Below are 23538 nucleotides of genomic sequence, written 5' to 3' on the forward strand. Positions count from 1 at the left end.
GCTGGCGGGAATGCAAGTGGTGGTACACAGCAAAGCCCAGCCCACAGTGTCACGCCACAGCAGTGTCAGACACGTTCTCCATCACATGTATACAAACAAATGAACGCGCCTGCGCTGTCAGGACACTAACTACAGTGGTTAGCTGCATTCAACTCCGTGGCAATGTCTTGCAGTCCTCCAAGCCTCTTCGCTACAGGTACGTGGCTCGACAACAAGTGGACACACGCCGCATCTCTCTCGCCGTCGGGTGTTGCCGTGAATCATACTTAACGTAGCTTTCTGCACGCGTCAGCGTAGCGTCAGTCGAGCAAAGTCGAGACAAGTCGCATAAGAGGAGCAACAAAAACGCGCATTTCCGGTACCGGGAATCGAACCCGGGCCTCCTGGGTGAGAGCCAGGTATCCTAGCCACTAGACCACACCGGATAACGACGGCAGTGCTCTTCCAGCGAACGCAGCAATCACGCACGGTTAACTGACGACAACTGTAAAAAAATCCACTCTCTCACGTTATAGAACGGCGTGCTCCGGACGCATTTCGTGGACACGAACGCCAGCAATGATGAGAGCAAAAGGCGCCTACAAATCCTGTCGTTGCACCACGCACTGTTCTACGGCAATTCACGAAGCAGAAGCTGTTTTCTTTGCAGGCAATGAGTGCAGCCGTCTTCGACACAGGAAACAATTACACGTTTGGCAGCTGTGGGATTGGAACCCACGCCTCCGAAGAGACTGGTGCCTGAAACCAGCGCTTTACACCGCTCGGCCACGCTACCTACACAACACGCGCGTCACAAGAGCTGCATCCTACCCTACGAGAACACACAGCAGCGGCACAAAAATGAGACGTAAAAACTGGCCACGGTGGGATTCGAACCCACGCCTCCGAAGAGACTGGTGCCTAAAACCAGCGCCTTAGACCGCTCGGCCACGTTACCGTTGGACCACGACCGGCAAAACGTTTCCTTTGTAGTACAAAGATCACTCCGAAATGTAAGTGTCTTGGCAATCGCTGTGCCGTGTATGTCCACTGCTCTCCCACTGGAAGCGTCTCTTTAGGCCATCCACAACAAGAAAATGCCGTGCCCGCCGTATGGGAGCGACGCCACTTGTCTGTAGCTGTCGTAGTTAAGGAGACAGCAGCTCCTGGATTCGAACCCACGCCTACGAAGAGACTGGTGCCTTAAACCAGTGCCTTAGAGCGCTTTTTTTCGTTGTTTTTTTTCCATGCAGCAGATCCACACATGACGTGGCTCACTGGAGTAGTATGCGACATAGGATGGAAAATACAGTTCCCGCCCGGGATCGAACTGGGGGTCCTTCTGCGTGTGCAGCAGACGCGATAACCGCTACACTACTTTTTTTTTTATTTTTGAGCGCTCGGCCACGCTACGTGCGCTGCATTGGGCGCCAGTTTTCCCAGCATTTGTAGAAACAGTGCACGTCACAGCTTCCTGTTCTGCTGGCACTGGTTGCTCATCCATCGCACTTCAAACAACTGCCCTTTTCGACTGCAGAGAGCAGCGGACGTCCGCGCTCTGGGAGGCGACATTACATGTTGGTGATGAAGTGGTAGTACAAACTGCGGCCTGCGGAACACGAGTGAAAAATCAAGAGAGCACTGTAATTTCGAGTACTCGTGCACTATCTCTATAGCAACGGCAGCAAGGCAAAACTTTCAAAAGTGCCGTGACCAGGATTCGAACCTGGGTTATTGCGGCCACAACGCAATGTCCTAACCACTAGACGATCACGGCCACGGAGGCGCCCGCCAAAGCAGCTGGCGGGAATGCAAGTGGTGGTACACAGCAAAGCCCAGCCCACAGTGTCACGCCACAGCAGTGTCAGACACGTTCTCCATCACATGTATACAAACAAATGAACGCGCCTGCGCTGTCAGGACACTAACTACAGTGGTTAGCTGCATTCAACTCCGTGGCAATGTCTTGCAGTCCTCCAAGCCTCTTCGCTACAGGTACGTGGCTCGACAACAAGTGGACACACGCCGCATCTCTCTCGCCGTCGGGTGTTGCCGTGAATCATACTTAACGTAGCTTTCTGCACGCGTCAGCGTAGCGTCAGTCGAGCAAAGTCGAGACAAGTCGCATAAGAGGAGCAACAAAAACGCGCATTTCCGGTACCGGGAATCGAACCCGGGCCTCCTGGGTGAGAGCCAGGTATCCTAGCCACTAGACCACACCGGATAACGACGGCAGTGCTCTTCCAGCGAACGCAGCAATCACGCACGGTTAACTGACGACAACTGTAAAAAAATCCACTCTCTCACGTTATAGAACGGCGTGCTCCGGACGCATTTCGTGGACACGAACGCCAGCAATGATGAGAGCAAAAGGCGCCTACAAATCCTGTCGTTGCACCACGCACTGTTCTACGGCAATTCACGAAGCAGAAGCTGTTTTCTTTGCAGGCAATGAGTGCAGCCGTCTTCGACACAGGAAACAATTACACGTTTGGCAGCTGTGGGATTGGAACCCACGCCTCCGAAGAGACTGGTGCCTGAAACCAGCGCTTTACACCGCTCGGCCACGCTACCTACACAACACGCGCGTCACAAGAGCTGCATCCTACCCTACGAGAACACACAGCAGCGGCACAAAAATGAGACGTAAAAACTGGCAACGGTGGGATTCGAACCCACGCCTCCGAAGAGACTGGTGCCTAAAACCAGCGCCTTAGACCGCTCGGCCACGTTACCGTTGGACCACGACCGGCAAAACGTTTCCTTTGTAGTACAAAGATCACTCCGAAATGTAAGTGTCTTGGCAATCGCTCCCACTGGAAGCGTCTCTTTAGGCCATCCACAACAAGAAAATGCCGTGCCCGCCGTATGGGAGCGACGCCACTTGTCTGTAGCTGTCGTAGTTAAGGAGACAGCAGCTCCTGGATTCGAACCCACGCCTACGAAGAGACTGGTGCCTTAAACCAGTGCCTTAAACCAGTGCCTTAGAGCGCTATTTTTCGTTGTATTTTTTCCATGCAGCAGATCCACACATGACGTGGCTCACTGGAGTAGTATGCGACATAGGTTGGAAAATACAGTTCCCGCCCGGGATCGAACCGGGGGTCCTTCTGCGTGTGAAGCAGACGCGATAACCGCTACACTACTTTTTTTTTATTTTTGAGCGCTCGGCCACGCTACGTGCGCTGCATTGGGCGCCAGTTTTCCCAGCATTTGTAGAAACAGTGCACGTCACAGCTTCCTGTTCTGCTGGCACTGGTTGCTCATCCATCGCACTTCAAACAACTGCCCTTTTCGACTGCAGAGAGCAGCGGACGTCCGCGCTCTGGGAGGCGACATTACATGTTGGTGATGAAGTGGTAGTACAAACTGCGGCCTGCGGAACACGAGTGAAAAATCAAGAGAGCACTGTAATTTCGAGTACTCGTGCACTATCTCTATAGCAACGGCAGCAAGGCAAAACTTTCAAAAGTGCCGTGACCAGGATTCGAACCTGGGTTATCGCGGCCACAACGCAATGTCCTAACCACTAGACGATCACGGCCACGGAGGCGCCCGCCAAAGCAGCTGGCGGGAATGCAAGTGGCGGCACACAGCAAAGCCCAGCCCACAGTGTCACGCCACAGCAGTGTCAGACACGTTCTCCATCACATGTATACAAACAAATGAACGCGCCTGCGCTGTCAGGACACTAACTACAGTGGTTAGCTGCATTCACCTCCGTGGCAATGTCTTGCAGTCCTCCAAGCCTCTTCGCTACAGGTACGTGGCTCGACAACAAGTGGACACACGCCGCATCTCTCTCGCCGTCGGGTGTTGCCGTGAATCATACTTAACGTAGCTTTCTGCACGCGTCAGCGTAGCGTCAGTCGAGACAAGTCGCATAAGAGGAGCAACAAAAACGCGCATTTCCGGTACCGGGAATCGAACCCGGGCCTCCTGGGTGAGAGCCAGGTATCCTAGCCACTAGACCACACCGGATAACGACGGCAGTGCTCTTCCAGCGAACGCAGCAATCACGCACGGTTAACTGACGACAACTGTAAAAAAATCCACTCTCTCACGTTATAGAACGGCGTGCTCCGGACGCATTTCGTGGACACGAACGCCAGCAATGATGAGAGCAAAAGTCGCCTACAAATCCTGTCGTTGCACCACGCACTGTTCTACGGCAATTCACGAAGCAGAAGCTGTTTTCTTTGCAGGCAATGAGTGCAGCCGTCTTCGACACAGGAAACCATTACACGTTTGGCAGCTGTGGGATTGGAACCCACGCCTCCGAAGAGACTGGTGCCTGAAACCAGCGCCTTACACCGCTCGGCCACGCTACCTACACAACACGCGCGTCACAAGAGCTGCATCCTACCCCACGAGAACACACAGCAGCGGCACAAAAATGAGACGCAAAAACTGGCAACGGTGGGATTCGAACCCACGCCTCCGAAGAGACTGGTGCCTAAAACCAGCGCCTTAGACCGCTCGGCCACGTTACCGTTGGACCACGACCGGCAAAACGTTTCCTTTGTAGTACAAAGATCACTCCGAAATGTAAGTGTCTTGGCAATCGCTGTGCCGTGTATGTCCACTGCTCTCCCACTGGAAGCGTCTCTTTAGGCCATCCACAACAAGAAAATGCCGTGCCCGCCGTATGGGAGCGACGCCACTTGTCTGTAGCTGTCGTAGTTAAGGAGACAGCAGCTCCTGGATTCGAACCCACGCCTACGAAGAGACTGGTGCCTTAAACCAGTGCCTTAGTTCGCTTTTTTTCGTTGTTTTTTTTCCATGCAGCAGATCCACACATGACGTGGCTCACTGGAGTAGTATGCGACATAGGATGGAAAATACAGTTCCCGCCCGGGATCGAACTGGGGGTCCTTCTGCGTGTGAAGCAGACGCGATAACCGCTACACTACTTTTTTTTTATTTTTGACCGCTCGGCCACGCTACGTGCGCTGCATTGGGCGCCAGTTTTCCCAGCATTTGTAGAAACAGTGCACGCCACAGCTTCCTGTTCTGCTGGCACTGGTTGCTCATCCATCGCACTTCAAACAACTGCCCTTTTCGACTGCAGAGAGCAGCGGACGTCCGCGCTCTGGGAGGCGACATTACATGTTGGTGATGAAGTGGTAGTACAAACTGCGGCCTGCGGAACACGAGTGAAAAATCAAGAGAGCACTGTAATTTCGAGTACTCGTGCACTATCTCTATAGCAACGGCAGCAAGGCAAAACTTTCAAAAGTGCCGTGACCAGGATTCGAACCTGGGTTATTGCGGCCACAACGCAATGTCCTAACCACTAGACGATCACGGCCACGGAGGCGCCCGCCAAAGCAGCTGGCGGGAATGCAAGTGGTGGTACACAGCAAAGCCCAGCCCACAGTGTCACGCCACAGCAGTGTCAGACACGTTCTCCATCACATGTATACAAACAAATGAACGCGCCTGCGCTGTCAGGACACTAACTACAGTGGTTAGCTGCATTCACCTCCGTGGCAATGTCTTGCAGTCCTCCAAGCCTCTTCGCTACAGGTACGTGGCTCGACAACAAGTGGACACACGCCGCATCTCTCTCGCCGTCGGGTGTTGCCGTGAATCATACTTAACGTAGCTTTCTGCACGCGTCAGCGTAGCGTCAGTCGAGCAAAGTCGAGACAAGTCGCATAAGAGGAGCAACAAAAACGCGCATTTCCGGTACCGGGAATCGAACCCGGGCCTCCTGGGTGAGAGCCAGGTATCCTAGCCACTAGACCACACCGGATAACGACGGCAGTGCTCTTCCAGCGAACGCAGCAATCACGCACGGTTAACTGACGACAACTGTAAAAAAATCCACTCTCTCACGTTATAGAACGGCGTGCTCCGGACGCATTTCGTGGACACGAACGCCAGCAATGATGAGAGCAAAAGGCGCCTACAAATCCTGTCGTTGCACCACGCACTGTTCTACGGCAATTCACGAAGCAGAAGCTGTTTTCTTTGCAGGCAATGAGTGCAGCCGTCTTCGACACAGGAAACCATTACACGTTTGGCAGCTGTGGGATTGGAACCCACGCCTCCGAAGAGACTGGTGCCTGAAACCAGCGCTTTACACCGCTCGGCCACGCTACCTACACAACACGCGCGTCACAAGAGCTGCATCCTACCCCACGAGAACACACAGCAGCGGCACAAAAATGAGACGCAAAAACTGGCAACGGTGGGATTCGAACCCACGCCTCCGAAGAGACTGGTGCCTAAAACCAGCGCCTTAGACCGCTCGGCCACGTTACCGTTGGACCACGACCGGCAAAACGTTTCCTTTGTAGTACAAAGATCACTCCGAAATGTAAGTGTCTTGGCAATCGCTGTGCCGTGTATGTCCACTGCTCTCCCACTGGAAGCGTCTCTTTAGGCCATCCACAACAAGAAAATGCCGTGCCCGCCGTATGGGAGCGACGCCACTTGTCTGTAGCTGTCGTAGTTAAGGAGACAGCAGCTCCTGGATTCGAACCCACGCCTACGAAGAGACTGGTGCCTTAAACCAGTGCCTTAGAGCGCTTTTTTTCGTTGTTTTTTTTCCATGCAGCAGATCCACACATGACGTGGCTCACTGGAGTAGTATGCGACATAGGATGGAAAATACAGTTCCCGCCCGGGATCGAACTGGGGGTCCTTCTGCGTGTGAAGCAGACGCGATAACCGCTACACTACTTTTTTTTTTATTTTTGAGCGCTCGGCCACGCTACGTGCGCTGCATTGGGCGCCAGTTTTCCCAGCATTTGTAGAAACAGTGCACGTCACAGCTTCCTGTTCTGCTGGCACTGGTTGCTCATCCATCGCACTTCAAACAACTGCCCTTTTCGACTGCAGAGAGCAGCGGACGTCCGCGCTCTGGGAGGCGACATTACATGTTGGTGATGAAGTGGTAGTACAAACTGCGGCCTGCGGAACACGAGTGAAAAATCAAGAGAGCACTGTAATTTCGAGTACTCGTGCACTATCTCTATAGCAACGGCAGCAAGGCAAAACTTTCAAAAGTGCCGTGACCAGGATTCGAACCTGGGTTATTGCGGCCACAACGCAATGTCCTAACCACTAGACGATCACGGCCACGGAGGCGCCCGCCAAAGCAGCTGGCGGGAATGCAAGTGGCGGCACACAGCAAAGCCCAGCCCACAGTGTCACGCCACAGCAGTGTCAGACACGTTCTCCATCACATGTATACAAACAAATGAACGCGCCTGCGCTGTCAGGACACTAACTACAGTGGTTAGCTGCATTCACCTCCGTGGCAATGTCTTGCAGTCCTCCAAGCCTCTTCGCTACAGGTACGTGGCTCGACAACAAGTGGACACACGCCGCATCTCTCTCGCCGTCGGGTGTTGCCGTGAATCATACTTAACGTAGCTTTCTGCACGCGTCAGCGTAGCGTCAGTCGAGACAAGTCGCATAAGAGGAGCAACAAAAACGCGCATTTCCGGTACCGGGAATCGAACCCGGGCCTCCTGGGTGAGAGCCAGGTATCCTAGCCACTAGACCACACCGGATAACGACGGCAGTGCTCTTCCAGCGAACGCAGCAATCACGCACGGTTAACTGACGACAACTGTAAAAAAATCCACTCTCTCACGTTATAGAACGGCGTGCTCCGGACGCATTTCGTGGACACGAACGCCAGCAATGATGAGAGCAAAAGGCGCCTACAAATCCTGTCGTTGCACCACGCACTGTTCTACGGCAATTCACGAAGCAGAAGCTGTTTTCTTTGCAGGCAATGAGTGCAGCCGTCTTCGACACAGGAAACCATTACACGTTTGGCAGCTGTGGGATTGGAACCCACGCCTCCGAAGAGACTGGTGCCTGAAACCAGCGCCTTACACCGCTCGGCCACGCTACCTACACAACACGCGCGTCACAAGAGCTGCATCCTACCCCACGAGAACACACAGCAGCGGCACAAAAATGAGACGCAAAAACTGTCAACGGTGGGATTCGAACCCACGCCTCCGAAGAGACTGGTGCCTAAAACCAGCGCCTTAGACCGCTCGGCCACGTTACCGTTGACCACGACCGGCAAAACGTTTCCTTTGTAGTACAAAGATCACTCCGAAATGTAAGTGTCTTGGCAATCGCTGTGCCGTGTATGTCCACTGCTCTCCCACTGGAAGCGTCTCTTTAGGCCATCCACAACAAGAAAATGCCGTGCCCGCCGTATGGGAGCGACGCCACGTGTCTGTAGCTGTCGTAGTTAAGGAGACAGCAGCTCCTGGATTCGAACCCACGCCTACGAAGAGACTGGTGCCTTAAACCAGTGCCTTAAACCAGTGCCTTAGAGCGCTATTTTTCGTTGTATTTTTTCCACGCAGCAGATCCACACATGACGTGGCTCACTGGAGTAGTATGCGACATAGGATGGAAAATACAGTTCCCGCCCGGGATCGAACCGGGGGTCCTTCTGCGTGTGAAGCAGACGCGATAACCGCTACACTACTTTTTTTTTATTTTTGAGCGCTCGGCCACGCTACGTGCGCTGCATTGGGCGCCAGTTTTCCCAGCATTTGTAGAAACAGTGCACGTCACAGCTTCCTGTTCTGCTGGCACTGGTTGCTCATCCATCGCACTTCAAACAACTGCCCTTTTCGACTGCAGAGAGCAGCGGACGTCCGCGCTCTGGGAGGCGACATTACATGTTGGTGATGAAGTGGTAGTACAAACTGCGGCCTGCGGAACACGAGTGAAAAATCAAGAGAGCACTGTAATTTCGAGTACTCGTGCACTATCTCTATAGCAACGGCAGCAAGGCAAAACTTTCAAAAGTGCCGTGACCAGGATTCGAACCTGGGTTATTGCGGCCACAACGCAATGTCCTAACCACTAGACGATCACGGCCACGGAGGCGCCCGCCAAAGCAGCTGGCGGGAATGCAAGTGGCGGCACACAGCAAAGCCCAGCCCACAGTGTCACGCCACAGCAGTGTCAGACACGTTCTCCATCACATGTATACAAACAAATGAACGCGCCTGCGCTGTCAGGACACTAACTACAGTGGTTAGCTGCATTCAACTCCGTGGCAATGTCTTGCAGTCCTCCAAGCCTCTTCGCTACAGGTACGTGGCTCGACAACAAGTGGACACACGCCGCATCTCTCTCGCCGTCGGGTGTTGCCGTGAATCATACTTTACGTAGCTTTCTGCACGCGTCAGCGTAGCGTCAGTCGAGACAAGTCGCATAAGAGGAGCAACAAAAACTCGCATTTCCGGTACCGGGAATCGAACCCGGGCCTCCTGGGTGAGAGCCAGGTATCCTAGCCACTAGACCACACCGGATAACGACGGCAGTGCTCTTCCAGCGAACGCAGCAATCACGCACGGTTAACTGACGACAACTGTAAAAAAATCCACTCTCTCACGTTATAGAACGGCGTGCTCCGGACGCATTTCGTGGACACGAACGCCAGCAATGATGAGAGCAAAAGGCGCCTACAAATCCTGTCGTTGCACCACGCACTGTTCTACGGCAATTCACGAAGCAGAAGCTGTTTTCTTTGCAGGCAATGAGTGCAGCCGTCTTCGACACAGGAAACCATTACACGTTTGGCAGCTGTGGGATTGGAACCCACGCCTCCGAAGAGACTGGTGCCTGAAACCAGCGCTTTACACCGCTCGGCCACGCTACCTACACAACACGCGCGTCACAAGAGCTGCATCCTACCCCACGAGAACACACAGCAGCGGCACAAAAATGAGACGCAAAAACTGGCAACGGTGGGATTCGAACCCACGCCTCCGAAGAGACTGGTGCCTAAAACCAGCGCCTTAGACCGCTCGGCCACGTTACCGTTGGACCACGACCGGCAAAACGTTTCCTTTGTAGTACAAAGATCACTCCGAAATGTAAGTGTCTTGGCAATCGCTGTGCCGTGTATGTCCACTGCTCTCCCACTGGAAGCGTCTCTTTAGGCCATCCACAACAAGAAAATGCCGTGCCCGCCGTATGGGAGCGACGCCACTTGTCTGTAGCTGTCGTAGTTAAGGAGACAGCAGCTCCTGGATTCGAACCCACGCCTACGAAGAGACTGGTGCCTTAAACCAGTGCCTTAGAGCGCTTTTTTTCGTTGTTTTTTTTCCATGCAGCAGATCCACACATGACGTGGCTCACTGGAGTAGTATGCGTCATAGGATGGAAAATACAGTTCCCGCCCGGGATCGAACTGGGGGTCCTTCTGCGTGTGAAGCAGACGCGATAACCGCTACACTACTTTTTTTTTTATTTTTGAGCGCTCGGCCACGCTACGTGCGCTGCATTGGGCGCCAGTTTTCCCAGCATTTGTAGAAACAGTGCACGTCACAGCTTCCTGTTCTGCTGGCACTGGTTGCTCATCCATCGCACTTCAAACAACTGCCCTTTTCGACTGCAGAGAGCAGCGGACGTCCGCGCTCTGGGAGGCGACATTACATGTTGGTGATGAAGTGGTAGTACAAACTGCGGCCTGCGGAACACGAGTGAAAAATCAAGAGAGCACTGTAATTTCGAGTACTCGTGCACTATCTCTATAGCAACGGCAGCAAGGCAAAACTTTCAAAAGTGCCGTGACCAGGATTCGAACCTGGGTTATTGCGGCCACAACGCAATGTCCTAACCACTAGACGATCACGGCCACGGAGGCGCCCGCCAAAGCAGCTGGCGGGAATGCAAGTGGCGGCACACAGCAAAGCCCAGCCCACAGTGTCACGCCACAGCAGTGTCAGACACGTTCTCCATCACATGTATACAAACAAATGAACGCGCCTGCGCTGTCAGGACACTAACTACAGTGGTTAGCTGCATTCACCTCCGTGGCAATGTCTTGCAGTCCTCCAAGCCTCTTCGCTACAGGTACGTGGCTCGACAACAAGTGGACACACGCCGCATCTCTCTCGCCGTCGGGTGTTGCCGTGAATCATACTTAACGTAGCTTTCTGCACGCGTCAGCGTAGCGTCAGTCGAGACAAGTCGCATAAGAGGAGCAACAAAAACGCGCATTTCCGGTACCGGGAATCGAACCCGGGCCTCCTGGGTGAGAGCCAGGTATCCTAGCCACTAGACCACACCGGATAACGACGGCAGTGCTCTTCCAGCGAACGCAGCAATCACGCACGGTTAACTGACGACAACTGTAAAAAAATCCACTCTCTCACGTTATAGAACGGCGTGCTCCGGACGCATTTCGTGGACACGAACGCCAGCAATGATGAGAGCAAAAGGCGCCTACAAATCCTGTCGTTGCACCACGCACTGTTCTACGGCAATTCACGAAGCAGAAGCTGTTTTCTTTGCAGGCAATGAGTGCAGCCGTCTTCGACACAGGAAACCATTACACGTTTGGCAGCTGTGGGATTGGAACCCACGCCTCCGAAGAGACTGGTGCCTGAAACCAGCGCCTTACACCGCTCGGCCACGCTACCTACACAACACGCGCGTCACAAGAGCTGCATCCTACCCCACGAGAACACACAGCAGCGGCACAAAAATGAGACGCAAAAACTGGCAACGGTGGGATTCGAACCCACGCCTCCGAAGAGACTGGTGCCTAAAACCAGCGCCTTAGACCGCTCGGCCACGTTACCGTTGGACCACGACCGGCAAAACGTTTCCTTTGTAGTACAAAGATCACTCCGAAATGTAAGTGTCTTGGCAATCGCTGTGCCGTGTATGTCCACTGCTCTCCCACTGGAAGCGTCTCTTTAGGCCATCCACAACAAGAAAATGCCGTGCCCGCCGTATGGGAGCGACGCCACGTGTCTGTAGCTGTCGTAGTTAAGGAGACAGCAGCTCCTGGATTCGAACCCACGCCTACGAAGAGACTGGTGCCTTAAACCAGTGCCTTAAACCAGTGCCTTAGAGCGCTATTTTTCGTTGTATTTTTTCCACGCAGCAGATCCACACATGACGTGGCTCACTGGAGTAGTATGCGACATAGGATGGAAAATACAGTTCCCGCCCGGGATCGAACCGGGGGTCCTTCTGCGTGTGAAGCAGACGCGATAACCGCTACACTACTTTTTTTTTATTTTTGAGCGCTCGGCCACGCTACGTGCGCTGCATTGGGCGCCAGTTTTCCCAGCATTTGTAGAAACAGTGCACGTCACAGCTTCCTGTTCTGCTGGCACTGGTTGCTCATCCATCGCACTTCAAACAACTGCCCTTTTCGACTGCAGAGAGCAGCGGACGTCCGCGCTCTGGGAGGCGACATTACATGTTGGTGATGAAGTGGTAGTACAAACTGCGGCCTGCGGAACACGAGTGAAAAATCAAGAGAGCACTGTAATTTCGAGTACTCGTGCACTATCTCTATAGCAACGGCAGCAAGGCAAAACTTTCAAAAGTGCCGTGACCAGGATTCGAACCTGGGTTATTGCGGCCACAACGCAATGTCCTAACCACTAGACGATCACGGCCACGGAGGCGCCCGCCAAAGCAGCTGGCGGGAATGCAAGTGGCGGCACACAGCAAAGCCCAGCCCACAGTGTCACGCCACAGCAGTGTCAGACACGTTCTCCATCACATGTATACAAACAAATGAACGCGCCTGCGCTGTCAGGACACTAACTACAGTGGTTAGCTGCATTCACCTCCGTGGCAATGTCTTGCAGTCCTCCAAGCCTCTTCGCTACAGGTACGTGGCTCGACAACAAGTGGACACACGCCGCATCTCTCTCGCCGTCGGGTGTTGCCGTGAATCATACTTAACGTAGCTTTCTGCACGCGTCAGCGTAGCGTCAGTCGAGCATAGTCGAGACAAGTCGCATAAGAGGAGCAACAAAAACGCGCATTTCCGGTACCGGGAATCGAACCCGGGCCTCCTGGGTGAGAGCCAGGTATCCTAGCCACTAGACCACACCGGATAACGACGGCAGTGCTCTTCCAGCGAACGCAGCAATCACGCACGGTTAACTGACGACAACTGTAAAAAAATCCACTCTCTCACGTTATAGAACGGCGTGCTCCGGACGCATTTCGTGGACACGAACGCCAGCAATGATGAGAGCAAAAGGCGCCTACAAATCCTGTCGTTGCACCACGCACTGTTCTACGGCAATTCACGAAGCAGAAGCTGTTTTCTTTGCAGGCAATGAGTGCAGCCGTCTTCGACACAGGAAACCATTACACGTTTGGCAGCTGTGGGATTGGAACCCACGCCTCCGAAGAGACTGGTGCCTGAAACCAGCGCTTTACACCGCTCGGCCACGCTACCTACACAACACGCGCGTCACAAGAGCTGCATCCTACCCCACGAGAACACACAGCAGCGGCACAAAAATGAGACGCAAAAACTGGCAACGGTGGGATTCGAACCCACGCCTCCGAAGAGACTGGTGCCTAAAACCAGCGCCTTAGACCGCTCGGCCACGTTACCGTTGGACCACGACCGGCAAAACGTTTCCTTTGTAGTACAAAGATCACTCCGAAATGTAAGTGTCTTGGCAATCGCTGTGCCGTGTATGTCCACTGCTCTCCCACTGGAAGCGTCTCTTTAGGCCATCCACAACAAGAAAATGCCGTGCCCGCCGTATGGGAGCGACGCCACTTGTCTGTAGCTGTCGTAGTTAAGGAGACAGCAGCTCCTGGATTCGAACCCACGCCTACGAAGAGACTGGTGCCTTAAACCAGTGCCTTAGAGCGCTTTTTTTCGTTGTTTTTTTTCCATGCAGCAGATCCACACATGACGTGGCTCACTGGAGTAGTATGCGTCATAGGATGGAAAATACAGTTCCCGCCCGGGATCGAACTGGGGGTCCTTCTGCGTGTGAAGCAGACGCGATAACCGCTACACTACTTTTTTTTTTATTTTTGAGCGCTCGGCCACGCTACGTGCGCTGCATTGGGCGCCAGTTTTCCCAGCATTTGTAGAAACAGTGCACGTCACAGCTTCCTGTTCTGCTGGCACTGGTTGCTCATCCATCGCACTTCAAACAACTGCCCTTTTCGACTGCAGAGAGCAGCGGACGTCCGCGCTCTGGGAGGCGACATTACATGTTGGTGATGAAGTGGTAGTACAAACTGCGGCCTGCGGAACACGAGTGAAAAATCAAGAGAGCACTGTAATTTCGAGTACTCGTGCACTATCTCTATAGCAACGGCAGCAAGGCAAAACTTTCAAAAGTGCCGTGACCAGGATTCGAACCTGGGTTATTGCGGCCACAACGCAATGTCCTAACCACTAGACGATCACGGCCACGGAGGCGCCCGCCAAAGCAGCTGGCGGGAATGCAAGTGGCGGCACACAGCAAAGCCCAGCCCACAGTGTCACGCCACAGCAGTGTCAGACACGTTCTCCATCACATGTATACAAACAAATGAACGCGCCTGCGCTGTCAGGACACTAACTACAGTGGTTAGCTGCATTCACCTCCGTGGCAATGTCTTGCAGTCCTCCAAGCCTCTTCGCTACAGGTACGTGGCTCGACAACAAGTGGACACACGCCGCATCTCTCTCGCCGTCGGGTGTTGCCGTGAATCATACTTAACGTAGCTTTCTGCACGCGTCAGCGTAGCGTCAGTCGAGACAAGTCGCATAAGAGGAGCAACAAAAACGCGCATTTCCGGTACCGGGAATCGAACCCGGGCCTCCTGGGTGAGAGCCAGGTATCCTAGCCACTAGACCACACCGGATAACGACGGCAGTGCTCTTCCAGCGAACGCAGCAATCACGCACGGTTAACTGACGACAACTGTAAAAAAATCCACTCTCTCACGTTATAGAACGGCGTGCTCCGGACGCATTTCGTGGACACGAACGCCAGCAATGATGAGAGCAAAAGGCGCCTACAAATCCTGTCGTTGCACCACGCACTGTTCTACGGCAATTCACGAAGCAGAAGCTGTTTTCTTTGCAGGCAATGAGTGCAGCCGTCTTCGACACAGGAAACCATTACACGTTTGGCAGCTGTGGGATTGGAACCCACGCCTCCGAAGAGACTGGTGCCTGAAACCAGCGCCTTACACCGCTCGGCCACGCTACCTACACAACACGCGCGTCACAAGAGCTGCATCCTACCCCACGAGAACACACAGCAGCGGCACAAAAATGAGACGCAAAAACTGGCAACGGTGGGATTCGAACCCACGCCTCCGAAGAGACTGGTGCCTAAAACCAGCGCCTTAGACCGCTCGGCCACGTTACCGTTGGACCACGACCGGCAAAACGTTTCCTTTGTAGTACAAAGATCACTCCGAAATGTAAGTGTCTTGGCAATCGCTGTGCCGTGTATGTCCACTGCTCTCCCACTGGAAGCGTCTCTTTAGGCCATCCACAACAAGAAAATGCCGTGCCCGCCGTATGGGAGCGACGCCACGTGTCTGTAGCTGTCGTAGTTAAGGAGACAGCAGCTCCTGGATTCGAACCCACGCCTACGAAGAGACTGGTGCCTTAAACCAGTGCCTTAAACCAGTGCCTTAGAGCGCTATTTTTCGTTGTATTTTTTCCACGCAGCAGATCCACACATGACGTGGCTCACTGGAGTAGTATGCGACATAGGATGGAAAATACAGTTCCCGCCCGGGATCGAACCGGGGGTCCTTCTGCGTGTGAAGCAGACGCGATAACCGCTACACTACTTTTTTTTTATTTTTGAGCGCTCGGCCACGCTACGTGCGCTGCATTGGGCGCCAGTTTTCCCAGCATTTGTAGAAACAGTGCACGTCACAGCTTCCTGTTCTGCTGGCACTGGTTGCTCATCCATCGCACTTCAAACAACTGCCCTTTTCGACTGCAGAGAGCAGCGGACGTCCGCGCTCTGGGAGGCGACATTACATGTTGGTGATGAAGTGGTAGTACAAACTGCGGCCTGCGGAACACGAGTGAAAAATCAAGAGAGCACTGTAATTTCGAGTACTCGTGCACTATCTCTATAGCAACGGCAGCAAGGCAAAACTTTCAAAAGTGCCGTGACCAGGATTCGAACCTGGGTTATTGCGGCCACAACGCAATGTCCTAACCACTAGACGATCACGGCCACGGAGGCGCCCGCCAAAGCAGCTGGCGGGAATGCAAGTGGCGGCACACAGCAAAGCCCAGCCCACAGTGTCACGCCACAGCAGTGTCAGACACGTTCTCCATCACATGTATACAAACAAATGAACGCGCCTGCGCTGTCAGGACACTAACTACAGTGGTTAGCTGCATTCAACTCCGTGGCAATGTCTTGCAGTCCTCCAAGCCTCTTCGCTACAGGTACGTGGCTCGACAACAAGTGGACACACGCCGCATCTCTCTCGCCGTCGGGTGTTGCCGTGAATCATACTTTACGTAGCTTTCTGCACGCGTCAGCGTAGCGTCAGTCGAGACAAGTCGCATAAGAGGAGCAACAAAAACCCGCATTTCCGGTACCGGGAATCGAACCCGGGCCTCCTGGGTGAGAGCCAGGTATCCTAGCCACTAGACCACACCGGATAACGACGGCAGTGCTCTTCCAGCGAACGCAGCAATCACGCACGGTTAACTGACGACAACTGTAAAAAAATCCACTCTCTCACGTTATAGAACGGCGTGCTCCGGACGCATTTCGTGGACACGAACGCCAGCAATGATGAGAGCAAAAGGCGCCTACAAATCCTGTCGTTGCACCACGCACTGTTCTACGGCAATTCACGAAGCAGAAGCTGTTTTCTTTGCAGGCAATGAGTGCAGCCGTCTTCGACACAGGAAACCATTACACGTTTGGCAGCTGTGGGATTGGAACCCACGCCTCCGAAGAGACTGGTGCCTGAAACCAGCGCCTTACACCGCTCGGCCACGCTACCTACACAACACGCGCGTCACAAGAGCTGCATCCTACCCCACGAGAACACACAGCAGCGGCACAAAAATGAGACGCAAAAACTGGCAACGGTGGGATTCGAACCCACACCTCCGAAGAGACTGGTGCCTAAAACCAGCGCCTTAGACCGCTCGGCCACGTTACCGTTGGACCACGACCGGCAAAACGTTTCCTTTGTAGTACAAAGATCACTCCGAAATGTAAGTGTCTTGGCAATCGCTGTGCCGTGTATGTCCACTGCTCTCCCACTGGAAGCGTCTCTTTAGGCCATCCACAACAAGAAAATGCCGTGCCCGCCGTATGGGAGCGACGCCACTTGTCTGTAGCTGTCGTAGTTAAGGAGACAGCAGCTCCTGGATTCGAACCCACGCCTACGAAGAGACTGGTGCCTTAAACCAGTGCCTTAGAGCGCTTTTTTTCGTTGTTTTTTTTTCCATGCAGCAGATCCACACATGACGTGGCTCACTGGAGTAGTATGCGACATAGGATGGAAAATACAGTTCCCGCCCGGGATCGAACTGGGGGTCCTTCTGCGTGTGAAGCAGACGCGATAACCGCTACACTACTTTTTTTTTATTTTTGAGCGCTCGGCCACGCTACGTGCGCTGCATTGGGCGCCAGTTTTCCCAGCATTTGTAGAAACAGTGCACGTCACAGCTTCCTGTTCTGCTGGCACTGGTTGCTCATCCATCGCACTTCAAACAACTGCCCTTTTCGACTGCAGAGAGCAGCGGACGTCCGCGCTCTGGGAGGCGACATTACATGTTGGTGATGAAGTGGTAGTACAAACTGCGGCCTGCGGAACACGAGTGAAAAATCAAGAGAGCACTGTAATTTCGAGTACTCGTGCACTATCTCTATAGCAACGGCAGCAAGGCAAAACTTTCAAAAGTGCCGTGACCAGGATTCGAACCTGGGTTATTGCGGCCACAACGCAATGTCCTAACCACTAGACGATCACGGCCACGGAGGCGCCCGCCAAAGCAGCTGGCGGGAATGCAAGTGGTGGTACACAGCAAAGCCCAGCCCACAGTGTCACGCCACAGCAGTGTCAGACACGTTCTCCATCACATGTATACAAACAAATGAACGCGCCTGCGCTGTCAGGACACTAACTACAGTGGTTAGCTGCATTCACCTCCGTGGCAATGTCTTGCAGTCCTCCAAGCCTCTTCGCTACAGGTACGTGGCTCGACAACAAGTGGACACACGCCGCATCTCTCTCGCCGTCGGGTGTTGCCGTGAATCATACTTTACGTAGCTTTCTGCACGCGTCAGCGTAGCGTCAGTCGAGCAAAGTCGACACAAGTCGCATAAGAGGAGCAACAAAAACGCGCATTTCCGGTACCGGGAATCGAACCCGGGCCTCCTGGGTGAGAGCCAGGTATCCTAGCCACTAGACCACACCGGATAACGACGGCAGTGCTCTTCCAGCGAACGCAGCAATCACGCACGGTTAACTGACGACAACTGTAAAAAAATCCACTCTCTCACGTTATAGAACGGCGTGCTCCGGACGCATTTCGTGGACACGAACGCCAGCAATGATGAGAGCAAAAGGCGCCTACAAATCCTGTCGTTGCACGACGCACTGTTCTACGGCAATTCACGAAGCAGAAGCTGTTTTCTTTGCAGGCAATGAGTGCAGCCGTCTTCGACACAGGAAACCATTACACGTTTGGCAGCTGTGGGATTGGAACCCACGCCTCCGAAGAGACTGGTGCCTGAAACCAGCACCTTACACCGCTCGGCCACGCTACCTACACAACACGCGCGTCACAAGAGCTGCATCCTACCCCACGAGAACACACAGCAGCGGCACAAAAATGAGACGCAAAAACTGGCAACGGTGGGATTCGAACCCACACCTCCGAAGAGACTGGTGCCTAAAACCAGCGCCTTAGACCGCTCGGCCACGTTACCGTTGGACCACGACCGGCAAAACGTTTCCTTTGTAGTACAAAGATCACTCCGAAATGTAAGTGTCTTGGCAATCGCTGTGCCGTGTATGTCCACTGCTCTCCCACTGGAAGCGTCTCTTTAGGCCATCCACAACAAGAAAATGCCGTGCCCGCCGTATGGGAGCGACGCCACTTGTCTGTAGCTGTCGTAGTTAAGGAGACAGCAGCTCCTGGATTCGAACCCACGCCTACGAAGAGACTGGTGCCTTAAACCAGTGCCTTAGAGCGCTTTTTTTCGTTGTTTTTTTTTCCATGCAGCAGATCCACACATGACGTGGCTCACTGGAGTAGTATGCGACATAGGATGGAAAATACAGTTCCCGCCCGGGATCGAACTGGGGGTCCTTCTGCGTGTGAAGCAGACGCGATAACCGCTACACTACTTTTTTTTTATTTTTGAGCGCTCGGCCACGCTACGTGCGCTGCATTGGGCGCCAGTTTTCCCAGCATTTGTAGAAACAGTGCACGTCACAGCTTCCTGTTCTGCTGGCACTGGTTGCTCATCCATCGCACTTCAAACAACTGCCCTTTTCGACTGCAGAGAGCAGCGGACGTCCGCGCTCTGGGAGGCGACATTACATGTTGGTGATGAAGTGGTAGTACAAACTGCGGCCTGCGGAACACGAGTGAAAAATCAAGAGAGCACTGTAATTTCGAGTACTCGTGCACTATCTCTATAGCAACGGCAGCAAGGCAAAACTTTCAAAAGTGCCGTGACCAGGATTCGAACCTGGGTTATTGCGGCCACAACGCAATGTCCTAACCACTAGACGATCACGGCCACGGAGGCGCCCGCCAAAGCAGCTGGCGGGAATGCAAGTGGTGGTACACAGCAAAGCCCAGCCCACAGTGTCACGCCACAGCAGTGTCAGACACGTTCTCCATCACATGTATACAAACAAATGAACGCGCCTGCGCTGTCAGGACACTAACTACAGTGGTTAGCTGCATTCACCTCCGTGGCAATGTCTTGCAGTCCTCCAAGCCTCTTCGCTACAGGTACGTGGCTCGACAACAAGTGGACACACGCCGCATCTCTCTCGCCGTCGGGTGTTGCCGTGAATCATACTTTACGTAGCTTTCTGCACGCGTCAGCGTAGCGTCAGTCGAGACAAGTCGCATAAGAGGAGCAACAAAAACGCGCATTTCCGGTACCGGGAATCGAACCCGGGCCTCCTGGGTGAGAGCCAGGTATCCTAGCCACTAGACCACACCGGATAACGACGGCAGTGCTCTTCCAGCGAACGCAGCAATCACGCACGGTTAACTGACGACAACTGTAAAAAAATCCACTCTCTCACGTTATAGAACGGCGTGCTCCGGACGCATTTCGTGGACACGAACGCCAGCAATGATGAGAGCAAAAGGCGCCTACAAATCCTGTCGTTGCACGACGCACTGTTCTACGGCAATTCACGAAGCAGAAGCTGTTTTCTTTGCAGGCAATGAGTGCAGCCGTCTTCGACACAGGAAACCATTACACGTTTGGCAGCTGTGGGATTGGAACCCACGCCTCCGAAGAGACTGGTGCCTGAAACCAGCACCTTACACCGCTCGGCCACGCTACCTACACAACACGCGCGTCACAAGAGCTGCATCCTACCCCACGAGAACACACAGCAGCGGCACAAAAATGAGACGCAAAAACTGGCAACGGTGGGATTCGAACCCACACCTCCGAAGAGACTGGTGCCTAAAACCAGCGCCTTAGACCGCTCGGCCACGTTACCGTTGGACCACGACCGGCAAAACGTTTCCTTTGTAGTACAAAGATCACTCCGAAATGTAAGTGTCTTGGCAATCGCTGTGCCGTGTATGTCCACTGCTCTCCCACTGGAAGCGTCTCTTTAGGCCATCCACAACAAGAAAATGCCGTGCCCGCCGTATGGGAGCGACGCCACTTGTCTGTAGCTGTCGTAGTTAAGGAGACAGCAGCTCCTGGATTCGAACCCACGCCTACGAAGAGACTGGTGCCTTAAACCAGTGCCTTAGAGCGCTTTTTTTCGTTGTTTTTTTTTCCATGCAGCAGATCCACACATGACGTGGCTCACTGGAGTAGTATGCGACATAGGATGGAAAATACAGTTCCCGCCCGGGATCGAACTGGGGGTCCTTCTGCGTGTGAAGCAGACGCGATAACCGCTACACTACTTTTTTTTTATTTTTGAGCGCTCGGCCACGCTACGTGCGCTGCATTGGGCGCCAGTTTTCCCAGCATTTGTAGAAACAGTGCACGTCACAGCTTCCTGTTCTGCTGGCACTGGTTGCTCATCCATCGCACTTCAAACAACTGCCCTTTTCGACTGCAGAGAGCAGCGGACGTCCGCGCTCTGGGAGGCGACATTACATGTTGGTGATGAAGTGGTAGTACAAACTGCGGCCTGCGGAACACGAGTGAAAAATCAAGAGAGCACTGTAATTTCGAGTACTCGTGCACTATCTCTATAGCAACGGCAGCAAGGCAAAACTTTCAAAAGTGCCGTGACCAGGATTCGAACCTGGGTTATTGCGGCCACAACGCAATGTCCTAACCACTAGACGATCACGGCCACGGAGGCGCCCGCCAAAGCAGCTGGCGGGAATGCAAGTGGTGGTACACAGCAAAGCCCAGCCCACAGTGTCACGCCACAGCAGTGTCAGACACGTTCTCCATCACATGTATACAAACAAATGAACGCGCCTGCGCTGTCAGGACACTAACTACAGTGGTTAGCTGCATTCACCTCCGTGGCAATGTCTTGCAGTCCTCCAAGCCTCTTCGCTACAGGGACGTGGCTCGACAACAAGTGGACACACGCCGCATCTCTCTCGCCGTCGGGTGTTGCCGTGAATCATACTTTACGTAGCTTTCTGCACGCGTCAGCGTAGCGTCAGTCGAGACAAGTCGCATAAGAGGAGCAACAAAAACGCGCATTTCCGGTACCGGGAATCGAACCCGGGCCTCCTGGGTGAGAGCCAGGTATCCTAGCCACTAGACCACACCGGATAACGACGGCAGTGCTCTTCCAGCGAACGCAGCAATCACGCACGGTTAACTGACGACAACTGTAAAAAAATCCACTCTCTCACGTTATAGAACGGCGTGCTCCGGACGCATTTCGTGGACACGAACGCCAGCAATGATGAGAGCAAAAGGCGCCTACAAATCCTGTCGTTGCACCACGCACTGTTCTACGGCAATTCACGAAGCAGAAGCTGTTTCCTTTGCAGGCAATGAGTGCAGCCGTCTTCGACACAGGAAACCATTACACGTTTGGCAGCTGTGGGATTGGAACCCACGCCTCCGAAGAGACTGGTGCCTGAAACCAGCACCTTACACCGCTCGGCCACGCTACCTACACAACACGCGCGTCACAAGAGCTGCATCCTACCCCACGAGAACACACAGCAGCGGCACAAAAATGAGACGCAAAAACTGGCAACGGTGGGATTCGAACCCACACCTCCGAAGAGACTGGTGCCTAAAACCAGCGCCTTAGACCGCTCGGCCACGTTACCGTTGGACCACGACCGGCAAAACGTTTCCTTTGTAGTACAAAGAACACTCCGAAATGTAAGTGTCTTGGCAATCGCTGTGCCGTGTATGTCCACTGCTCTCCCACTGGAAGCGTCTCTTTAGGCCATCCACAACAAGAAAATGCCGTGCCCGCCGTATGGGAGCGACGCCACTTGTCTGTAGCTGTCGTAGTTAAGGAGACAGCAGCTCCTGGATTCGAACCCACGCCTACGAAGAGACTGGTGCCTTAAACCAGTGCCTTAGAGCGCTTTTTTTCGTTGTTTTTTTTTCCATGCAGCAGATCCACACATGACGTGGCTCACTGGAGTAGTATGCGACATAGGATGGAAAATACAGTTCCCGCCCGGGATCGAACTGGGGGTCCTTCTGCGTGTGAAGCAGACGCGATAACCGCTACACTACTTTTTTTTTATTTTTGAGCGCTCGGCCACGCTACGTGCGCTGCATTGGGCGCCAGTTTTCCCAGCATTTGTAGAAACAGTGCACGTCACAGCTTCCTGTTCTGCTGGCACTGGTTGCTCATCCATCGCACTTCAAACAACTGCCCTTTTCGACTGCAGAGAGCAGCGGACGTCCGCGCTCTGGGAGGCGACATTACATGTTGGTGATGAAGTGGTAGTACAAACTGCGGCCTGCGGAACACGAGTGAAAAATCAAGAGAGCACTGTAATTTCGAGTACTCGTGCACTATCTCTATAGCAACGGCAGCAAGGCAAAACTTTCAAAAGTGCCGTGACCAGGATTCGAACCTGGGTTATTGCGGCCACAACGCAATGTCCTAACCACTAGACGATCACGGCCACGGAGGCGCCCGCCAAAGCAGCTGGCGGGAATGCAAGTGGTGGTACACAGCAAAGCCCAGCCCACAGTGTCACGCCACAGCAGTGTCAGACACGTTCTCCATCACATGTATACAAACAAATGAACGCGCCTGCGCTGTCAGGACACTAACTACAGTGGTTAGCTGCATTCACCTCCGTGGCAATGTCTTGCAGTCCTCCAAGCCTCTTCGCTACAGGTACGTGGCTCGACAACAAGTGGACACACGCCGCATCTCTCTCGCCGTCGGGTGTTGCCGTGAATCATACTTAACGTAGCTTTCTGCACGCGTCAGCGTAGCGTCAGTCGAGCAAAGTCGAGTCAAGTCGCATAAGAGGAGCAACAAAAACGCGCATTTCCGGTACCGGGAATCGAACCCGGGCCTCCTGGGTGAGAGCCAGGTATCCTAGCCACTAGACCACACCGGATAACGACGGCAGTGCTCTTCCAGCGAACGCAGCAATCACGCACGGTTAACTGACGA

At 53.7% G+C, this 23538-nt stretch overlaps 45 non-coding genes across 45 annotated transcripts; all 45 read right to left on the minus strand.

The window, feature by feature from the left end:
- Positions 1-353: 353 nt before the first annotated feature.
- On the minus strand, positions 354-425 carry Trnae-cuc (transfer RNA glutamic acid (anticodon CUC)). Its single transcript has one exon. It is a non-coding gene; the product is annotated as a tRNA-Glu (tRNA).
- A 430-nt stretch (positions 426-855) lies between these two features.
- On the minus strand, positions 856-937 carry Trnal-uag (transfer RNA leucine (anticodon UAG)). Its single transcript has one exon. It is a non-coding gene; the product is annotated as a tRNA-Leu (tRNA).
- A 747-nt stretch (positions 938-1684) lies between these two features.
- Trnah-gug (transfer RNA histidin (anticodon GUG)) lies at positions 1685-1756 on the minus strand. Its single transcript has one exon. It is a non-coding gene; the product is annotated as a tRNA-His (tRNA).
- A 375-nt stretch (positions 1757-2131) lies between these two features.
- On the minus strand, positions 2132-2203 carry Trnae-cuc (transfer RNA glutamic acid (anticodon CUC)). The gene has a single exon. It is a non-coding gene; the product is annotated as a tRNA-Glu (tRNA).
- A 430-nt stretch (positions 2204-2633) lies between these two features.
- Positions 2634-2715, minus strand: Trnal-uag (transfer RNA leucine (anticodon UAG)). Its single transcript has one exon. It is a non-coding gene; the product is annotated as a tRNA-Leu (tRNA).
- A 736-nt stretch (positions 2716-3451) lies between these two features.
- Trnah-gug (transfer RNA histidin (anticodon GUG)) lies at positions 3452-3523 on the minus strand. The gene has a single exon. It is a non-coding gene; the product is annotated as a tRNA-His (tRNA).
- Positions 3524-3888: 365 nt separating this feature from the next.
- Positions 3889-3960, minus strand: Trnae-cuc (transfer RNA glutamic acid (anticodon CUC)). Its single transcript has one exon. It is a non-coding gene; the product is annotated as a tRNA-Glu (tRNA).
- Positions 3961-4228: 268 nt separating this feature from the next.
- Trnal-cag (transfer RNA leucine (anticodon CAG)) lies at positions 4229-4310 on the minus strand. Its single transcript has one exon. It is a non-coding gene; the product is annotated as a tRNA-Leu (tRNA).
- Positions 4311-4390: 80 nt separating this feature from the next.
- On the minus strand, positions 4391-4472 carry Trnal-uag (transfer RNA leucine (anticodon UAG)). Its single transcript has one exon. It is a non-coding gene; the product is annotated as a tRNA-Leu (tRNA).
- A 746-nt stretch (positions 4473-5218) lies between these two features.
- Trnah-gug (transfer RNA histidin (anticodon GUG)) lies at positions 5219-5290 on the minus strand. Its single transcript has one exon. It is a non-coding gene; the product is annotated as a tRNA-His (tRNA).
- A 375-nt stretch (positions 5291-5665) lies between these two features.
- Positions 5666-5737, minus strand: Trnae-cuc (transfer RNA glutamic acid (anticodon CUC)). The gene has a single exon. It is a non-coding gene; the product is annotated as a tRNA-Glu (tRNA).
- Positions 5738-6167: 430 nt separating this feature from the next.
- Trnal-uag (transfer RNA leucine (anticodon UAG)) lies at positions 6168-6249 on the minus strand. Its single transcript has one exon. It is a non-coding gene; the product is annotated as a tRNA-Leu (tRNA).
- Positions 6250-6996: 747 nt separating this feature from the next.
- On the minus strand, positions 6997-7068 carry Trnah-gug (transfer RNA histidin (anticodon GUG)). Its single transcript has one exon. It is a non-coding gene; the product is annotated as a tRNA-His (tRNA).
- A 365-nt stretch (positions 7069-7433) lies between these two features.
- Trnae-cuc (transfer RNA glutamic acid (anticodon CUC)) lies at positions 7434-7505 on the minus strand. The gene has a single exon. It is a non-coding gene; the product is annotated as a tRNA-Glu (tRNA).
- A 268-nt stretch (positions 7506-7773) lies between these two features.
- Positions 7774-7855, minus strand: Trnal-cag (transfer RNA leucine (anticodon CAG)). The gene has a single exon. It is a non-coding gene; the product is annotated as a tRNA-Leu (tRNA).
- An 80-nt stretch (positions 7856-7935) lies between these two features.
- On the minus strand, positions 7936-8023 carry Trnal-uag (transfer RNA leucine (anticodon UAG)). The gene has a single exon. It is a non-coding gene; the product is annotated as a tRNA-Leu (tRNA).
- A 752-nt stretch (positions 8024-8775) lies between these two features.
- Positions 8776-8847, minus strand: Trnah-gug (transfer RNA histidin (anticodon GUG)). The gene has a single exon. It is a non-coding gene; the product is annotated as a tRNA-His (tRNA).
- Positions 8848-9212: 365 nt separating this feature from the next.
- On the minus strand, positions 9213-9284 carry Trnae-cuc (transfer RNA glutamic acid (anticodon CUC)). The gene has a single exon. It is a non-coding gene; the product is annotated as a tRNA-Glu (tRNA).
- Positions 9285-9714: 430 nt separating this feature from the next.
- Trnal-uag (transfer RNA leucine (anticodon UAG)) lies at positions 9715-9796 on the minus strand. Its single transcript has one exon. It is a non-coding gene; the product is annotated as a tRNA-Leu (tRNA).
- Positions 9797-10543: 747 nt separating this feature from the next.
- Positions 10544-10615, minus strand: Trnah-gug (transfer RNA histidin (anticodon GUG)). The gene has a single exon. It is a non-coding gene; the product is annotated as a tRNA-His (tRNA).
- Positions 10616-10980: 365 nt separating this feature from the next.
- Positions 10981-11052, minus strand: Trnae-cuc (transfer RNA glutamic acid (anticodon CUC)). The gene has a single exon. It is a non-coding gene; the product is annotated as a tRNA-Glu (tRNA).
- A 268-nt stretch (positions 11053-11320) lies between these two features.
- Trnal-cag (transfer RNA leucine (anticodon CAG)) lies at positions 11321-11402 on the minus strand. Its single transcript has one exon. It is a non-coding gene; the product is annotated as a tRNA-Leu (tRNA).
- An 80-nt stretch (positions 11403-11482) lies between these two features.
- Positions 11483-11564, minus strand: Trnal-uag (transfer RNA leucine (anticodon UAG)). The gene has a single exon. It is a non-coding gene; the product is annotated as a tRNA-Leu (tRNA).
- Positions 11565-12323: 759 nt separating this feature from the next.
- Trnah-gug (transfer RNA histidin (anticodon GUG)) lies at positions 12324-12395 on the minus strand. The gene has a single exon. It is a non-coding gene; the product is annotated as a tRNA-His (tRNA).
- Positions 12396-12770: 375 nt separating this feature from the next.
- Positions 12771-12842, minus strand: Trnae-cuc (transfer RNA glutamic acid (anticodon CUC)). Its single transcript has one exon. It is a non-coding gene; the product is annotated as a tRNA-Glu (tRNA).
- Positions 12843-13272: 430 nt separating this feature from the next.
- Positions 13273-13354, minus strand: Trnal-uag (transfer RNA leucine (anticodon UAG)). The gene has a single exon. It is a non-coding gene; the product is annotated as a tRNA-Leu (tRNA).
- A 747-nt stretch (positions 13355-14101) lies between these two features.
- On the minus strand, positions 14102-14173 carry Trnah-gug (transfer RNA histidin (anticodon GUG)). The gene has a single exon. It is a non-coding gene; the product is annotated as a tRNA-His (tRNA).
- Positions 14174-14538: 365 nt separating this feature from the next.
- Positions 14539-14610, minus strand: Trnae-cuc (transfer RNA glutamic acid (anticodon CUC)). The gene has a single exon. It is a non-coding gene; the product is annotated as a tRNA-Glu (tRNA).
- A 268-nt stretch (positions 14611-14878) lies between these two features.
- Trnal-cag (transfer RNA leucine (anticodon CAG)) lies at positions 14879-14960 on the minus strand. Its single transcript has one exon. It is a non-coding gene; the product is annotated as a tRNA-Leu (tRNA).
- Positions 14961-15040: 80 nt separating this feature from the next.
- Positions 15041-15122, minus strand: Trnal-uag (transfer RNA leucine (anticodon UAG)). The gene has a single exon. It is a non-coding gene; the product is annotated as a tRNA-Leu (tRNA).
- A 759-nt stretch (positions 15123-15881) lies between these two features.
- On the minus strand, positions 15882-15953 carry Trnah-gug (transfer RNA histidin (anticodon GUG)). Its single transcript has one exon. It is a non-coding gene; the product is annotated as a tRNA-His (tRNA).
- Positions 15954-16318: 365 nt separating this feature from the next.
- On the minus strand, positions 16319-16390 carry Trnae-cuc (transfer RNA glutamic acid (anticodon CUC)). Its single transcript has one exon. It is a non-coding gene; the product is annotated as a tRNA-Glu (tRNA).
- Positions 16391-16658: 268 nt separating this feature from the next.
- Trnal-cag (transfer RNA leucine (anticodon CAG)) lies at positions 16659-16740 on the minus strand. Its single transcript has one exon. It is a non-coding gene; the product is annotated as a tRNA-Leu (tRNA).
- An 80-nt stretch (positions 16741-16820) lies between these two features.
- Trnal-uag (transfer RNA leucine (anticodon UAG)) lies at positions 16821-16902 on the minus strand. Its single transcript has one exon. It is a non-coding gene; the product is annotated as a tRNA-Leu (tRNA).
- Positions 16903-17649: 747 nt separating this feature from the next.
- On the minus strand, positions 17650-17721 carry Trnah-gug (transfer RNA histidin (anticodon GUG)). Its single transcript has one exon. It is a non-coding gene; the product is annotated as a tRNA-His (tRNA).
- Positions 17722-18096: 375 nt separating this feature from the next.
- Positions 18097-18168, minus strand: Trnae-cuc (transfer RNA glutamic acid (anticodon CUC)). The gene has a single exon. It is a non-coding gene; the product is annotated as a tRNA-Glu (tRNA).
- Positions 18169-18598: 430 nt separating this feature from the next.
- Positions 18599-18680, minus strand: Trnal-uag (transfer RNA leucine (anticodon UAG)). Its single transcript has one exon. It is a non-coding gene; the product is annotated as a tRNA-Leu (tRNA).
- A 747-nt stretch (positions 18681-19427) lies between these two features.
- Trnah-gug (transfer RNA histidin (anticodon GUG)) lies at positions 19428-19499 on the minus strand. Its single transcript has one exon. It is a non-coding gene; the product is annotated as a tRNA-His (tRNA).
- Positions 19500-19864: 365 nt separating this feature from the next.
- Positions 19865-19936, minus strand: Trnae-cuc (transfer RNA glutamic acid (anticodon CUC)). The gene has a single exon. It is a non-coding gene; the product is annotated as a tRNA-Glu (tRNA).
- A 430-nt stretch (positions 19937-20366) lies between these two features.
- Trnal-uag (transfer RNA leucine (anticodon UAG)) lies at positions 20367-20448 on the minus strand. The gene has a single exon. It is a non-coding gene; the product is annotated as a tRNA-Leu (tRNA).
- Positions 20449-21195: 747 nt separating this feature from the next.
- Positions 21196-21267, minus strand: Trnah-gug (transfer RNA histidin (anticodon GUG)). Its single transcript has one exon. It is a non-coding gene; the product is annotated as a tRNA-His (tRNA).
- A 365-nt stretch (positions 21268-21632) lies between these two features.
- On the minus strand, positions 21633-21704 carry Trnae-cuc (transfer RNA glutamic acid (anticodon CUC)). Its single transcript has one exon. It is a non-coding gene; the product is annotated as a tRNA-Glu (tRNA).
- Positions 21705-22134: 430 nt separating this feature from the next.
- Trnal-uag (transfer RNA leucine (anticodon UAG)) lies at positions 22135-22216 on the minus strand. The gene has a single exon. It is a non-coding gene; the product is annotated as a tRNA-Leu (tRNA).
- Positions 22217-22963: 747 nt separating this feature from the next.
- On the minus strand, positions 22964-23035 carry Trnah-gug (transfer RNA histidin (anticodon GUG)). Its single transcript has one exon. It is a non-coding gene; the product is annotated as a tRNA-His (tRNA).
- Positions 23036-23410: 375 nt separating this feature from the next.
- Positions 23411-23482, minus strand: Trnae-cuc (transfer RNA glutamic acid (anticodon CUC)). Its single transcript has one exon. It is a non-coding gene; the product is annotated as a tRNA-Glu (tRNA).
- Positions 23483-23538: the final 56 nt, after the last annotated feature.

Source organism: Schistocerca cancellata, unplaced genomic scaffold (assembly GCF_023864275.1).
Source record: "Schistocerca cancellata isolate TAMUIC-IGC-003103 unplaced genomic scaffold, iqSchCanc2.1 HiC_scaffold_422, whole genome shotgun sequence".
In the NCBI taxonomy this organism is placed as follows: Eukaryota; Metazoa; Arthropoda; class Insecta; order Orthoptera; family Acrididae; genus Schistocerca; species Schistocerca cancellata.